Genomic DNA, 17,051 nt, shown 5'->3' with positions numbered 1-17,051 from the left:
GAGCTTGTGAATAAAAGACTCTTTTGTTGAAAGTCTGTCAGTGACTTGGGAACCCACAATAAATACAACCTCTTTACTTTGGGGATCAAACTAGCCTGAGTGACAACTTAGCCTCCAGTTTCCCCTTCCTGTTTTGTCGGGCGCTCTTGGCTTCTATTCAGCATCTTGCCTTGTATTCAGCACCTTGCCACATTCGTTGCCCAAGTTGTGCAGTACTGCTGGAACAGGGAAAGCATTTTGAGACATATAGGCCAGAATTCTCTGACCTTGCCTACACGGCTGGGATTCTCCAGTCCCACTGCAGTGAATGGGGTTTTGGCTGAGTGCCAAATTCTCCATTCTTGCTGGCACCATTGGTTGGGCGAACAAGATTGGAGAATCCCGACCAATAATTTCACAGCAAGTCACCTTAAAAACAGGATACATAACAGCTGAGATCATAGCAAAGGTCAAGAAAGGTCTTATGTCAATGTCTCACAAATGACAGTAAATGTTTCCTGGGGGCCTCTGTTTTTGGGCTCCTCTAACCAACACAAAAATGTTCTGCAAGTATTTGCAGGCCTAAAGAAATGGTTTCATGTTTGATTCCCCCTCCTTCTCGCCTCAAACTACTTTTTGTCACTGATTTTTCGAGTAAAAGAAACCTCCACATACCCTTTGTGCTTCTGTTCAGTTCACTAGCCAATGCTTATTGCCAATGAGGATCTCAATGAGAGAAAGCAAGTGAACATTATTAGGAGGAAGGGTAGCTATTAGCCCCTGCACAAGTCAAAAGGTTCCATTAACCACCATGGGGCAGTATTTTTCATTACAGCACATGCCGCAAAACCTCTGTCTCCAAAAACTGTTAACTTTTTCTTCCTTTTTGAGAAAGGAAAGGGAGGCAAAGAGAATGCAACAGAGGCACAAAACGGCAGAACAGTTTCACACATTGGGCATGCATTTGGGCACCAAAGTCAGTAAGAAGGGCAGAATACTCCAGTCATTGACAATGCTGATTAAAAAGTCATGTTAGATGCACTGCTCACCAAGCTCCAATCTGTAACGTTTAAGCATTCTGGCAGCACGGTGGCATGCTAGTTAGCACTGCTGCCTCACAGCGCCAGGCACACTAGTTCGATTCCTGGCTTGGGTCACTGTCTGTGCCCACTTGGCATGTTCTCCCCGTGTCTGCGTGGGGTGGTGCGGTTTCCTCCCACAATTTGAAAGAAGTGCTGGTTAGGTGCATTGGCCGCGCTAAATTCTACCTCAGTGCACCCGAACAGTCGCTGGAGTGTGGCCACTAGGGGATTTTCACAGTAACTTCATTGCAGCATGAATGTAAGCCTACTTGTGATAACAATAAATGAACTTAATTTTTCATTGAAAATGTAGTTTCTGTCAGTCATAATTTCTGAACATGATGTTAAAGGCAACCTGTTATGGAAAGTTTTGGCAAATATTGATTTTGCTACTACCCCTTATGGTTTAATAGTTTTGGAATGTAGCATATGTGGCATTTTTGATAGTGAATATTCTGTAATTTAGAGTTGTGTAAACCTATACAATCGTTACTGGTAAAGTAATGACACATGATGGTCTTTGACCCAAAAGCAGTAACAGCAAGGTAAATTTGTATTTACTTTAATATGTTTAGGATTTTGGCAATTGTTTTCTCAAAACAAGCTTGGAAGGATTTTTAAGAATTTGTATCATTTGTGAAGAACTCCACTGAACAATGAACAAAGAACAAAGAAAATTACAGCGCAGGAACAGGCCCTTCGGCCCTCCAAGCCTGCACCAACTGTGCTGCCTGACTGGGGATCAAATCCTCTATTCCCATCCTATCTATGTATTTGTCCGGATGCCCCTTGAAACTCACTATCGTATCTGCTTCCACTACCTCCCTTGGCAGCGAGTTTCAGGCCCCCACCAACCTCTATGTAAAAAACTTGCCTCGTACATCTCCTTTAAACCTTGTCCCTCACATCTTAAACCTATGCCCCGTAGTAATTGACTCTTCCACCCTGGGAAAAAAACTTCTGACTATCCACTCTGTCCGTACCTCTCATAACCTTGTAGGCTTCTATCAGGTCACCCCTCAACCTCTATCTTTCCAGTAAGAACAAACCAAGTCTCTCCAACCTCTCCTCATAGCTAATGCCCTCCAGACTAGCCAACATCCTAGTAAATTTTTTTTGTACCCTCTCCAAAGCCTCCACATCCTTCTGATAGTGTGGTGACCAGAATTGAACACTATATTCCATGTGCAGCCTAACTAAAGTTCTATAAAGCTGCTACATGACTTGCCAATTCTTAAACTCAATGCCCTGGCCGATGAAGACAAGCATGCCGTATGCATTCTCACCTATCTTGTCCACCTGCATTGCCACTTTCAGTGACATGTGTACCTGTACACCCAGATTCCTCTGCCTTCAATGCTCTTAAGGATTCTGCCATTTACTGTATATTTCCTATCTGTATTAGACCTTCCAAAATGCATTACCTCCCATTTATCCGTATTAAACTCCATCTGCCATCTCTCTGCTCAAGCCTCCAACTTATCTATATTCTGCTGTATTTTCTGATGGTCCTCATCGTATCCACAAATCTACCAATCTTTTTGTTGTCTGCAAACTTACTAATCAATCCAGTTACATTCTCCTCCAAATCATTTATATACATTACAAACAGCAAAGGTCCGAGCATTGATCCCTGAGGAATGCCACTTGTCACAGCCATCCATTCAGAAACGCACCCTTCCAATGCTATCCTCTGTCTTCTATGACCGAGCTGGTTCTGTATCCACCTTGTCACCTCACCTCTGATCCCATGTGATTTCACCTTCTGCACCAGTCTGCCATGAGGGACCTTGTCAAAGGCTTTACTGAAGTTCATGTAGATAACATCCACTGCCCTACCCTCATCAATCATCATCATAATTTCCTTGAAAATCTCAAATCAAATTGGTGAGACATGACCTCCCCTTCACAAAACCATGCCTCTTGCGAATACATCCACATATTCCCAAGTGGGAATAAATACTGCCTCGAAGAATCCTCTCCAATAATTTCCCCACCGCTGATGTAAGTCTCACCAGCCTGCAATTACCTGGATTAATCTTGATACCCTTCTTAAACAAAAGAACAACACTGGAGGGCCAAAGGGCCTGTTTCCTGTGCTGTATTGGTACTTGGGAATAAGAACTACTGCACATATGACCTGACAACCCTCAACCTGAAAGCCCAAAGCAGTACAGACAGAAAGGAAGTTAAAATATGGAATTCATGTGGTTCAACAAAAGAAGACCAGGAGAGCTGAAGGCAGAAGAGGGCAGACAAATCGAGGTGGAGAACTGAATTCTTAAACGCTTGGAAGCATGTTTCATAGAATCATAGAATCCTACAGCGCAGAAGGAAGCCATTTGGCCCACTAAGTCATCACCAACCACAATCCCACCAGGGCCTTATCCCCACAACCCCATGCATTGACCCGAGCTAGTCCCCCTAAAGCCAAGGGACAATTTAACATAGCCAATCCACCTAACCTGTACATCTTTAGACTGTGGGAGCACCTGGAGGAAACCCACGCAGACACAGGGAGAAGGTGCAAACTCCACACAGATAGTAATCCAAGCTGGGAATTGAACTTGGGTCCCTGATGCTGTGAGGCAGCAGTGCTAAACACTGTGCCACCATGCTGCTAGTCTAGGACTGTTGCTGCTGTTTCTTTGACTTCCAAATGATTGAAAGCTCAGAATTAATCACGCCATGCCAAGATATAGGTAGTTTTGGTAATTAAAAACCCTTCTATCTGCTCCTTAAATTTGTTTAGCAGCTGGTGACCACTGCACTCTGGGGGAGGGAATTCCACAGATTCACAATCCTTTGAGTGAAGTAATTCCTCCTCATTTCTGCTTTAAATCTGCTACCCCTTAACCTAAAACTATGACCTCTCGTTCTAGAATCCAATAAGGGGAAACATCCACTCTACATATACCTTGTCCATCCCCATTCGCATCTTATACACCTCAATTAGATCTCCTCTCATTCTTCTAAACTCTAGCAAGTATAGGCCTAATCTGCTCAATCTCTCTTTATGAGACAAATCCTTCAATCCTGGAATCAATCTAATGAACAGGTAGATGATGAAATATTATGAACAAAATTCAAATCCAATTTCTTTTTAAACCCTGCACTTAATCATGATGGAGAAACAGAACAACATTCCATTACTTACTCAGGGCTGTAAGAGTTGCTCAGCAGTCTTTATTACTCAGAACTCCATTTATAAACATAATTACACCTTATTACACGAGGCATAATGGCGTTTCCAACAGTGAAATTAGTGTGGGAGAAGAGATGTTCTTGCCAGATTAATTAATTCCACTGACTGCCAGTTGTGGGGTAGGCATTCCACACCACAATCCGTGCCGGAGATGTGAGTAAATGATTCCAACTTCAGATTTCCAAATTAATCTGCTTTTATGGTAAATCCAGATGTTGGGTTCAGATTCAGAGGGGCAATGATGATGCATGCTCTCAGTCCACCACCAAAAACCCTACAAACTCTGGGCCATTATCATAAAGTCATAAACTTGTTGATGGACAAAAGTTTCAATTCCCACCTCAACAGCTGGCGAAACTAAATTCGATGGAATTGCAAAGCTGGTCTCAGTAATGGTGACCATGAAACCATTGTTGATTGCCTTAAAAATACAACATCTGGTTCACGAATGTCCTTTAGGGAAGGAAATCTGCCATCCTTATCTGGTCTGGTTTACATGTGACTCCAGATCCACAGCAACGTGATTGACTGGCAAGCCAGATAACTCGATGTAAATTTGGGATGGGTGACAAATGTTAGCCTCGTCAGTGATGCGCACATCCCATGAAAGAATAAAGCAAAACAGAAAGTTATTCAGTAGCCTTCCATTCATCGATAAAAAGACAGCAGTCGCTCCCACTAATGTCCCTCCCATGGTGTGAAAACCACATGCTTGCACTTTGACTAATCATTTATTTTCAACTCAAATGAAATTTTGCTCACAGCTTCTGATAATGATAAGAAACATAAAAAAATCAATCGGAATAGCACGCATCCATAATCCTGGTCCCATAGTTATCTTTAAATCTACCAGGACCTGCATAATATTTTGAGGTCCCACTCCCTGCAAAGACCACCTCACTCACAGAGATAAATAGGTAACCAAAAAACATAATATAAGGTACATTTCAATAGGATACAGGGGACATTGCCAGAGAACATGTCGAATCATATACATCCTTAATTAATCTAAATATGTGCAAAACAACCATACTTCTATCTCTGCCATCCTTGCACATTATTTTTCACAAAATATCCCATTCAGCAGGGTACATTTCACAATCGTTGGGCATGACATAAGCCACAGCAAAGCAGACTTCAACTAGAGCAATTGGCAAAATTTATTTTCCAATTATCGTTACAGTATCATCACACAAGTCTAAATATACCATACTGAGTGAAGACTGTGCATGGCTGGTTACACTTCAACACTATGTCAACGCTTGCAGCCACAGGAAGGAACAGAGAGACTGATCTCAAGTGTAAAGGGAATGAGCCTAAGAACTCAACAATCTAGAAAGACGGCAGTTGACAAGGATCTCTCTGAGGTATTTAGAAAAAAATTAAACACTGTAGTTAAAGTAAACCCAAAAATATTACTTCAAATTAAGCCAAAAAAGTAGGGCCAATAAATTTAAATCACTGAAAAGTAAATTTTAAACAGATATTAAGGCGAAGTATTTATTCCAAGAGTGATAAATGTTTAGAATGAGCTGCCAGATACAGCAGTGGTCGCAAAAACATTATGGGGGCTCAAAGTGCAACTGAATGTTATAATGGGACAGCTTTGACAGGACAAAACTTGTCACAGTGTTTTCATGGATCCAAAAACATTCATATAAGTGCACAGATTATAAAATGTTCAGAATTCTCCTCCTACAGATGCAGAAGGAGATGGTTAAAAAGGTACTATGGATTAAAGAGAAGCAACATCCTTTGCGGATCGTTAGGAAACAAGTCCAGACACAATTACAGGCGAAAATTTACTTACAAACTCACTGGGATGTTAGTATGTATGAGTATTTGAAAATTAGGGATGGGAGGTTTTGCAACGCTTTGTGAAACAATCTCTGAACAGTAACAACAGTTGGCAAGTGAGAGGAAGGAATGAAGTGAGAGAATGAGGGAGTGCAAGAAGGCAGCGTAAAAATGAGTCACTGAGTGAGTCAGATAATTAGCCGGAGAGTTAATGAGTGAATCACAGAGATAAGCTCAAATCTTTGTCCACAACGCTTTGCTCATCGAGTCACTTTACTTACAACTAGCTTATTCCAAGGTGACAGCGAAATGTATCTGGCAATAAGTCAGGGCTTTGAAGGAGCTTCTTCAAAATCCGGGGAAGAAGCGAGAAGGGCTGTTAGTTTGAAAGAGTGTGTAGGAAACTTCACAAAGGCAGCAGGGTCAGTTGCCTGCAACTGAGAAAATGTCAGAACTCACGGCCTATCCGGAGTGCTCTGCAGTGTCTGAACCCCGAACAGTCAGCGGCTGATTCTTGCAATGCCTTTATCTTCTTTGCGTAAATAACTCTCTTGCTAATTCAGCCATACTTTGTGAGTGCCTTCACGGTTAAATCTGCAAATTGCACCGTTAGACATTTAGGAAGTGACAGTCATTCATCATTAGAGTCAAATTACCTCTCCCACATTCAAATATACTGCAATCTGGAAAAGTTAGACTGTTTTTTTAACAAGGCAAATTGCCTTTCATTTATATTTATAAGACAGCTTATAAGAACTCTCAAATTATGTCAGAAGCCAGCATTTTCTGTTTAACTAAAACTCTATTAATACAGGTCAGTATAAAATTGTAATGAGAAAAAGGGGACATCTTGCCAACAGATGCAGGGGCCAACTTTTATTAGATTACCTATTGTCTAGATTTTTCACGATGGCTTTTTGTAGATTCCTGAATGCATCAGTCAAGTTAAACTGTTAATCCTAAAATTAGTGGAAACAACCTGAGAGGCAGTTGAAGTGACGAAAAGACGACCATACCTTTTGTGAATTAAGTAATGTTTAAATTGAATTTCACTTTAAAGTCAGACAGAATGTGAATTAATATGAAGCCCCATCTCCAGACCTGGCTACCACACACAGCACTGGGCTTGAAGAGGCAGTCCTCATTGTGCTAGAGTCCATTCCTCCCAGCACTGATGTGGCTGGTCTGTCAGTCCTTGCTGAAATTATGACTACAATAACATCACAAGAGCTGCAAGGCCCTTTAGCAAGAACTCTGTGCTGATGCCAGGAACACAAGAGCTGCTGTCGCTGTGAGTCAACCTTGTGTATCAAATTACCGAGACCGCACAGAATGCCAGGAGGGAAGTTTCATATTCTGCTTCTCTCGACAGGTACTATCACAGCTCAGTAAATAACTTTGCATTTGTTACGTTATCGGGAGAGAATGCTGCAGCTATATAAGACCCTGGTCAGACCCCACTTGGAGTACTGTGCTCAGTTCTGGTCGCCTCGTTACAGGAAGGACGTGGAAGCCATTGAAAGGATGTAGAGGGCATTGGTGAGGCCGCAGCTGGAGTACTGTGTGCAGTTTTGGGCGCCGTACTTACGCAAGGATATTTTGGTCTTGGAGGGAGTGCAGAGGAGGTTTACTAGGCTGATGCCGGAGTTGAAGGGGTTGAGCTATGAGGAGAGGCTGAACAAACTAGGCTTGTACTCGTTAGAGTTTAGAAGAATGAGGGGAGATCTCATTGAGACATATAAGATGATGAATGGGATGGATAGGATAGAGGTGGAGAGACTCTTCCCGCTCAGGAAGGACAGTAGGACTAGGGGGCACAGCCTCAAGAACGGAGTTGAGGAAGAACTTCTTCACTCAAAGGGTGGTGAATCTCTGGAATTCTCTGCCCGTTGAAGTGGTGGAGGCTGCTTTGCTAAATGTTTTTAAGAAGCGGGTTGATGGGTTTTTGATAAGAGAGGGGATTAAGGGTTATGGGGAGAGGGCGGGAATGTGGAACTGAGCCACGACAGATCAGCCATGATCTTATTGAATGGCGGGGCAGGCTCGAAGGGCTAGATGGCCTACTCCTGCTCCTATTTCTTATGTTCTTATGCAGAGGAGATTTACATGGAGGTTGCCTGGATTGGGTGGCACGCCTTATGAGGATAGGTTGAGAGAGCTCGGTCTTTTCTCCTTGGAGAGACGAAGGATGAGAGGTGACCTGATGGAGGTATATAAGATGTTGAGAGGTGTTGATTGGGAGGATTCTCAGAGGCTTTTTTCCCAGGGCTGAAATGGCTGCCACAAGGGGACACAGGTTTATTCCTGTCTGGCACAAAACTAAAATGAGAAAGGTTGCCAAATCATGGCTCACAAGGGAAATTAGAGAGATAGCAAAGGAAGAGGCATACCAATTGGCCAGAATGAACAGAGACCTGAGGATTAGGAATAGTTTAGAATTCAGCAAAAGAGTACAAAAGGATTGATTAAAAAAAAGGGAAAATAGAGTAGGAGAGTAAGCTTACAGAGAACACAAAAACTGACTGTAAAAAAACTTCTATAGGTATGTGAAGAGAACAAGATTGGTGAAGACAAATGTTGGTTCCTTACAGTCAGAAATGGGAGAATTTATAATGGAGAATGAAGAAATATGAGACTAGTTTGTAAAATTAAAGCGCATGGGACCCAGGTCCTATCCCCAAAATCCCATGCATTTACCCTGCTATCTCCCCTTAGAGACAATTTAGGATAAGAACATAAGAACATAAGAAATAGGAGCAGGAGTAGGCCATCTAGCCCTTCGAGCCTGCCCCGCCATTCAATAAGATCATGGCTGATCTGTCGTGGCTCAGTTCCACATTCCCGCCCTCTCCCCATAACCCGTAATCTCCTCTCTCATCAAAAACTCATCAACCCAGTTCTTAAAAACATTTAGCGAGGCAGCCTCCACCACTTCAACGGGCAGAGAATTCCAGAGATTCACCACCCTTTGAGTGAAGAAGTTCTTCCTCAACTCCGTTCTAAACCGCCCCCCCTTTATCTTGAGGCTGTGCCCCCTAGTCCTACTGTCCTTTCTGAGCCTGCACATCTTTGGAGTGTGGGAGGAAATCGGAGCACCCGGAGGAAACACATGCAGACGGAGGGAAAATGTGCAAACTCTACACAAATAGTGATCCGAGGCTGGAATTGAACCCGGGTCCCTGGCGCTGTAAGGCAGCAGTGCTAACCACTGTGTCACTGTGCCACACGTTCTTGGTCTCAGAACTTAAGAAGGAGATAAAATCTCCTAAAGGGCTTGGCAGCAGAAGGCAGGGCCTCTGATAGTGAAGTGATGGAAATCCAAAATGAGCAAGGCAAGTACTGGAGTGTTATGCTGACCAATCATGTCAAGTACGATGAGATCAGTAACATTTTGTGGAAAAGGCAGTGGGAGAATTACAAAGAATGAGTTAAGATTTTAGATACAAGGCAGTGAATGGGGGGCAAGTGTCTGGCTATGGTAATGTTTCATGGCTCACAAGAGATGGCACCAACAAGACAGCAGTTTAGTCTGAACAAAGTACATTTGCAGGCCACAATCTAGGCATTCACTTAAACAAATAGTGCATATGTGTGTCTCTTTAACCAACTGACAGCAACTGATTCCTGCAACAGGCCCTAGAAATAAGGGAAGAAATATCAATGAGATGGACAGTTATCCATGATTTAACTTGCACGTTGACTTGGACATACAGATGCCCAGTGAAAGAAACTCATTAGTTTGTGCAAACTGCAGGATATTGGTGCCAGGAAAGTAAATGGTTATTGCCTGCATTTCATTGATAATATCTATTTCATAACTCAAGAGACCAAGGGCTGAATTTTCCAGCCCTTCCCACCCATGGCATCTTCCGGTCCCAATCTCCCATGGTGGATTCCCCAATGGTGCATCGACCTGAAGATCCCACCGGTGGCCAATGGCGAGATGGCTCCATCACCGGAAAACACATCGTGGGCAGGCAGGGCATGGGAAAATGCACCCCTGGTCAGGACTGAGGGATTTGGATGCGATCCTATCCAGTAGAATCAAATATATGCATACCTTATATTTGAGTTGTTCCTCTAGTTTTTGGGACCTTGTGTTATCGTTGCTGGTTCCGAAACATGATTGTTTGTGGAGCAAACTTCCATACTAAGGTAATCTCGAAGACTAGTCATCATGATTAACAACCTGGGTTTTCCCAACTGTCAGTTTTAGCAGATCCCTGGAGGGTCACCACATATTTTTAGGCAACATGTTTCTACAATGAGGTCTGGTGAAAAAAGCTGGTCAGTTTGTGTACATTGTAGCTTTGTCAAAGGCTGACCTGCTTGTCAGTAACTGACAGCACTAGTCTCCTGAGGTGGGAAAACAATTATAGTAATCTCCTATTCCAGTTATATGAGCAAATGAAAAATCAGATGAAATAGAGCTTTAAAATTGCTTAAAATGCCAAGTTCTAGAATTTGGCATTCCAGATATGTAAAAGCCAAATCAATGTCGACAACGAAAACAAGAAAATGCTGGATAAACTCAGCAGCTCTAGAAGCATCTGTGGAGAGAGAAACAGAGATAATGTTTTAAAACTGTATGACTCTCCATCAGTGCAATATCTAAAGCACTCCGGCTCAGTGGTGGGCAACGTGTGATCCGTGGGCCGCGTGCAGCTCATCAGGGCTCTGACTGCGGCGCACGAGACATTTTGTTGAGAGACAGCGGAGTTTGAGAGAGTGAGAAAGGAGTCGGGAAATAAAGGAATGAGAGAAAGAACGAGATTGAGAGTGGGAGCCAGGAGGATAAAAGAACGTGAGAAAAAGTGAAACTGAGAGTGGAACTGGGAAATATAAAGGTATGGAAAAAAGTGAGACAAAGTGGAGTGATTGGTTGGTTTCCCTCATTAATCTTTAAATACTTCAACAACTTATTGGTTACTGTAAGGTTTCCTTCACAGTCAAGTTTTAACAACAGTAGTGGTTTAAAGTTTATTTATTAGTGTCACAAGTAGGCTTACATTGACACTGCAATGCAATTACTGTGAAAATCCCCTAGTTGCCACACTCCAGCGCCTGTTCGGGTACACTGAGGGAGAATTTAGCATGGCCAATGCACCTAACCAGCGTGTTTTTTTCGACTGTGGGAGGAAACTGGAACACTTGGAGGAAATCCACGCAGACATGGGAAAAATGTACAGGCTTCGCACAAACAGAGGGTTGAGGGCAGAATTGAATCTGTGTCCCTGAAACTGTGAGGCAGCAGTGCTAACCAGTGAGCCACCGTGCTACCCCATATCAGGGGCAGTAAGTGTTATTAGTAAATAAATATATATAAAAATAAGTATCTAAAGCACATATCTGTGTCATTAAGAAATGTATAACTTTTAGTTGTAACTGGTATTAGATTTGATAAAGTAAATTGTAATATACTAAGGTAAGCATAAATATTTTATTTTTAAATTGTTGTTCCTTTACATTTGGTATTTTTGAGAACAGTCCTGATGAGCGCAAGCCAAAAAGCTTCAACAAAATATGTCTCTTTTTTTCAGCAATTTTCATTATTCACTTTGTAATTTTGGCAATTGTTTTAATGCTTGAAATGTGTCATCAACAAGAAGACATCATGGCCTCAGGAGCAGTCGTTACAACATTATACAGCAATGTCAACAGTGAAATAGCAGTTCCTTTTATTATTGAAATGATCCAAAGTAATCGTTACCCTGTTGACATCTGATATCTTAACAGCTGAAACTGGCGACACTATAAGAAGCTGCTGCGGTTAAAAGAAAAAATATATTCCTTCTAATGGGGAAAAGCTGAATGTCTCGAGGAAGATCACTGGCTGAAATCCAACCCTCGGGTTTAACAAATTAACAAACGACTCAAACTTCACTCTTACAATTTATGATGTCGTCTATACCATTTGGTCAGATTACTGCCAACCATTTCAATGCCCTTTGTGACTATTTACAAGCGATATTTTGCTTTAATCAACCATACATTATTTGTCGGTAAATTTAGTGACTAAATCACAATTATTAATCCAGTCCTTTAAGTGCCGCTATCTTCATGAGTACATAATATCCAGCACACTGGTCACAAGCATTAACATTTACTGTCAACAAACAGAACAGACCGAAAACTATATAAAAGTGAAATAAAACTACTCATAAACTTTACAGGGCAGATTATAAAACAACAGACACTCTGGAGTGACTTCGAGGCTGTAATCCCTCTTCAGGGTTCGGATGTCACCGCTGAACTTATAAACTGCTCAAGTTTTGCTCTTGTGGTTTATGACGTAACCTGAATTTCCAAATGAGATAACTGCCTTGAATTCATCTCCACTCTCATTATTCGTGACACAAATATAATGGGCTGAGTAAATCTCACTGATCTGGTGAAGGGCTGTCAAACTGTTAAAACTAAGCTAGTCAGCACTAAGTGACAACTACTAAACCGTGCTCTGGTATCAATAGGATACCGGCTGCAACTGAATCAAGGCAGCCAATTCTTGCCTGGGATGGATGTGAACTGAATGTTCCCCGCTGATTTCCTCATATATAAAGTTGGACTTTCCCCAGAATGTGAAGAAGCAGACTTAAGTTTAGGTTTCTCCTGCTGCTGGGAAGAATTTCATTGAGCTGGAGATTGAGGAGAGACAGAGAGAGGGTATAAGGGTTGAATTGCTGCACTCTTTGTTCTGCAGAGGCGTTTTTATAACTAATTGTTATATAAGTAGGCATTGGAACCAATTTACACACAGCAAGCTCCCACAAATTGCAAGGTAAATTGAACAATTTGGTTCTGGTGATGTAGTAGAATATCAAGCCATTGTTTTACAGACAAGACTGATCTCACCTCCCCAGAAGGGCCTCCAACCTCAGACCCCCAACCTCACACAGCTTGCTCCTGAGTTCTTTCCTAGATCTACAAAAGGACTGTCCTGATAGACCAATTGCTTCAGCCAGTTCTTGCCCCATGGAACTGATTTCTTCCTCTCTCAACTCAATACTTTCTCCCCTTGTTCAGGCTCCACTCACCTACAACTGCAACTCTGCCGATGTCCTCTGACACGACAACATTTTCCAATTTCCAAACTGCTGTGTTATTGTGATAATATTGGTGGAGAAGCAGTGACATATTGGTATGGAGACTGGACTGGTGATCTAGGGTAATGCTCTGGGGACCCATGTTCGAATCCCACCAGAGCACATGGTGAAATTTGAATTCAATAAAAAAACCCAGAATTAAAAGTCTAACGATGACCATGAAACAATCATGAAAAAAGCTATCTGCTTCACTGACGTCCTTTAGGGAAAGAAATCTGCGATCCATACATAGACTGACCTTCCTTACTTGAGAAAGGATATACTAGCACTGGAGGGGGTGCAAAGGAGTTGAGAGGGTTGGCTTATGAGGATAGACTGAGTAGACTGGGGCTATACTCATTGGAATTCAGAGGAATGAGGGTGGATCTTACAGAAACATAAGATTGTGAAGGGGAAAGACAAGATAGAAGCGGGGAAGTTGTTTCCACTGGTGGGTGGGTGAAACTAGAACGAGGGGGCATAGCCTCAAAATAAGGGGAAGCAGATTTAGGACTGAGTTGAGGAGGAACTTCTTCACACAACGGGTTGTGAATCTGTGGAATTCCCTGCCCAGTGAAACAGTTAAGGCTACCTCATTGAATGTTTTTAAAGATAGATACATTTTTGAACAGTAAAGGAATTAAGTGTTAAAGTGAGTGGGCAGATAAGTAGAGCTGAGTCCATGAAAAGATCAGCCATGATCTTATTGAATGGCAGAGCAGGCTCGAGGCGCCAGGTGGCCTGCTCCTGCTCCTAGCTCTTATGTTCTTACATGGCTGGGAATTAAGGATGGGCAATAAATACCAGAATGAATATACAAAGAAAATAATATCTTGAGCTTATTTACTGTTCAAGATACAAAGCACCAATCACTCAAAAAGGATTAGGTCAACATGGTTTCATTTATTAACACTTGGCTTATGAGACCAGTTATATCTCACCTTAAACCTATGCCCTCCAGGTAAACTCCCCTATCTTTAGGAAAAGATATTGATTATCTAGCTGATCTATGTCCCTCAATATTTTATAGACCTCTATAAGATCACATCTAAGCCTCCGATGCTCCAGGGAAGAATCCCAGTCTATCCAGCTTCTCCTTATAGCACAAACCATCAAGTCTCGGTAGCATCCTAGTAAATCTTTTCTGCACTCTTTCTAGTTTGATAGTATCCTTTCTGTAATAGACTGACAAGAACTGTACACAGTATTCCAAGTCTAGCCTTAGCAATGACTTGTACAACTTCACTCCGAGGAGAGCTGTACTACTCCTTAGATTCACAATTCATGCACTGAGAGTTAAGGCTCTAGCCCAAATCGATATGGGAGTCCATCCGTATTCAGCACTGTGTTCAAATGACCCCACTGAGTTTGTGTTTCCCATCTGTGTGAATCCCGCTCCTTCCTGCAATTTTCAAACTCAGTGGAGTTTTCTGCACTCTGAAAATCTGGTCCAAAGTCTTCATTGATTAGCTCTTAATAGAGGGATGATCTTATAGAAGTCTATAAAATATTGAGGGGCATCGATCAGCTAGATAGTCAATATCTTTTCCTAAAGATAGGGGAGTTTACCTAGAGGGCATAGGTTTAAGGTGAGAAGGTATAACCGGTCTCATTAGGCCAAGTATTAATAAATGAAACCATGTTGACCTAATCCTTTTTGAGTGATAGGTGCTTTGTATCTTGTACAGTAAATATTCATTCAGGCATTTATTGCTCATCCTTAATTTCCAGACCAATAAGAGCATTTTGAAAGGACAGTAGAATTAGTTTTCTATTTCCCACACAGCAATGTATCAAGTTTGAAATAAAAACAGAAGGCGCTGGGAAACATAGCAAGGAAAGAGTTTTGAGTCAAATGCGATTCTTTGAAAAAGAGCAAGATTCAACTTTAAACGTGAACTCTGTTTCTCTTTCCACAGGCGCTAGCAAACCTGTTGAGCTTTTCCAGCGTTGAGTTTTTGTTTCATATTTCCACCCGCCACAGTATTTTACCTTTATATTAACGTACCAACGTTGACCTGGCAAGTATTGAAGCATGGAGAGGTGATGAGATTGAAAGTGATGAAATCAAGGCTGAGAATCACTGGCAAAAGTTTGGAAGCAGTCGACATCATGCCAAGCTTCATGAGTGCATTACTGTCTCCATTTAAAATCAAACCTCTTTAGCGCCACATTTGTCATAGTGGACAATTTTTCAGCTGGATAATTCAAAAATAGCTACAATACAAGCAAGTCTTTCACTCTTTTCATTAAATAATAAGTGTAATAAGGATTCCTACCTTAATACATTTAGGCACATAACTTCTAATCTCCAGAGGATCATGTACAATGGCACCCCAGAAGACCCCCACCCCAGATTGTTCTCATGAAAGGACTACATAGCCTGGAAGTTCAAATTTCTGATGGGTAATTACCCTGCAGTGGGAATTACCTGATCTAAATCAAAGGCTTTGAACGTTTCCAACTGTCTGACTGAAATAATTACCCAGGAAAGGTTAGAAGAATTAAAACTAATTCGAACTCCTGGATAACCATAGTAAAGACTTCCTGGGCAGGATTTTCCCATATTTTTCTAAAGTGGCAGGCTCTGACTGAAAACTGGCGTATAGCTCTCCTGCTGCACGGCCCAGTTTTCAGTCCGGATCTTGAGCCTCTCTGAAGAAATTTAATGACTGGGTGAGGCTTTTTCTGCCATTGGTCTGGTGGGGTAGGGCCTGAAAAAATCAGCAAGGCTGGCTCCACAGAGATCAGGGTGCCATTTCTAAAGGGCATCCCGATCAGAACTGAAGTCAAACTCCCCCTCCCTCCATGGGGTGAGGGGTGAGGGGGGGGGGGGGATCGGAGGTTGCCCTCTCACTCACAAAATCATGAGGAGCTCTCCCCCACCCACCCCCACAACCATCAGACTCTCTCCTCCCACCCCAGAGTACCACCCCAACCCCCATCCCTTCCCGCTGCCAGCAAACCATCCCCATGCCTGTAAGGTCCTTTCTCAACTTGGAAAGGTACATGGATGAGAGGGATGTGGAGGGATATGGTCCAGGTGCAGGTCAGTGGGACTAGGCAGAAAAATGGTTCAGCACAGCCAAGAAGGGCCAAAAGGCCTGTTTCTGTGCTATAACGTTCTATGGTTCTAATACCCACACCACACATAACGCCTCTCCACATGGTTCCTCTGAGGACCCATCCCTGACAGTGTCCCTCCCGGCACATGTTGGCACTGTCAGATTGGACCTGTGCCAAGGGGCAGCGCCAAGGCATTGCCTGAGCATGTTCCTCTCCCCCAAGGGCTATACTTACCTCTGCACCCCCAAGGGATATTCCCCTCGACTCATTCATCTTTTGAAATAGCTGCTGTTGTCACATGAATGAGGGTTCAATATTCAGTAGTGGGGGGGAGATCATGTGGTGGAGAGTGCTAGGTAATTATGTTAAAATATACACAAAAACATTAAAATTATTTTCTAGCCCTCATTCTCTCGAGTCGAACGGGGCTGAAAATCCATCACCTCACTGTCCTAACGGATTATCTTCCAATTACCCACCCAACCCCCAACTATCCTTCTCACTCCCTCACTACCCCCTCAGCCCCCACCCTCTGACTGACCACATGACTGGTCCACTGACCAACCACCACCCAATTTTGCCATTGTGGCCACCCAATCAATCCTATCCCCTTGCTGGCCATTTGACGCCCCCACTCCATCTTCTGCCCAACTCCTGTGTCTCTGACCACCCAAATTCCTCCACAGTCCACCCAATAACTCTCGACATCCGATCACGCAATTCTCACATCCCATGCGCGCACCCCCCCCAACACAAACTCCACCATCCCATTACTTTCTCCCCGGCTTTCAAAATATCTGGATCTTTAAATCTACCTGCTGTATAGCACCAAGTGCCATA

The 17,051-nt window shown here is 42.7% G+C and overlaps 1 protein-coding gene across 3 annotated transcripts in view; it reads right to left on the bottom strand.

Annotated features, from left to right (window-relative positions):
* Positions 1 to 17,051, bottom strand: part of myocd (myocardin) — a 620,755-nt gene that overhangs the window by 362,545 nt on the left and 241,159 nt on the right. The window contains exons 1-2 of one of the 3 annotated variants that reach the window (XM_080209050.1): positions 7,080 to 7,118; positions 6,523 to 6,657 (exon numbers count right to left, since the gene is read on the bottom strand). The exons of 1 other annotated variant lie outside the window; for it this stretch is intronic. The gene's annotated coding sequence lies outside the window, so the exon portion shown is untranslated. Of the gene's footprint in view, positions 1 to 6,522; positions 6,658 to 7,079; positions 7,119 to 17,051 lie in introns of those variants that run through there. One more of the 3 variants, XM_080209049.1, reaches the window with a different exon arrangement.

This window comes from Carcharhinus amblyrhynchos, chromosome 21, assembly GCF_965287045.1.
Source record: "Carcharhinus amblyrhynchos chromosome 21, sCarAmb.v2.hapA, whole genome shotgun sequence".
NCBI lineage: Eukaryota > Metazoa > Chordata > Chondrichthyes > Carcharhiniformes > Carcharhinidae > Carcharhinus > Carcharhinus amblyrhynchos.
The sequence above is the reverse complement of the archived record's forward strand: the minus strand, read 5'-3'. Positions and strand labels throughout refer to the sequence as shown.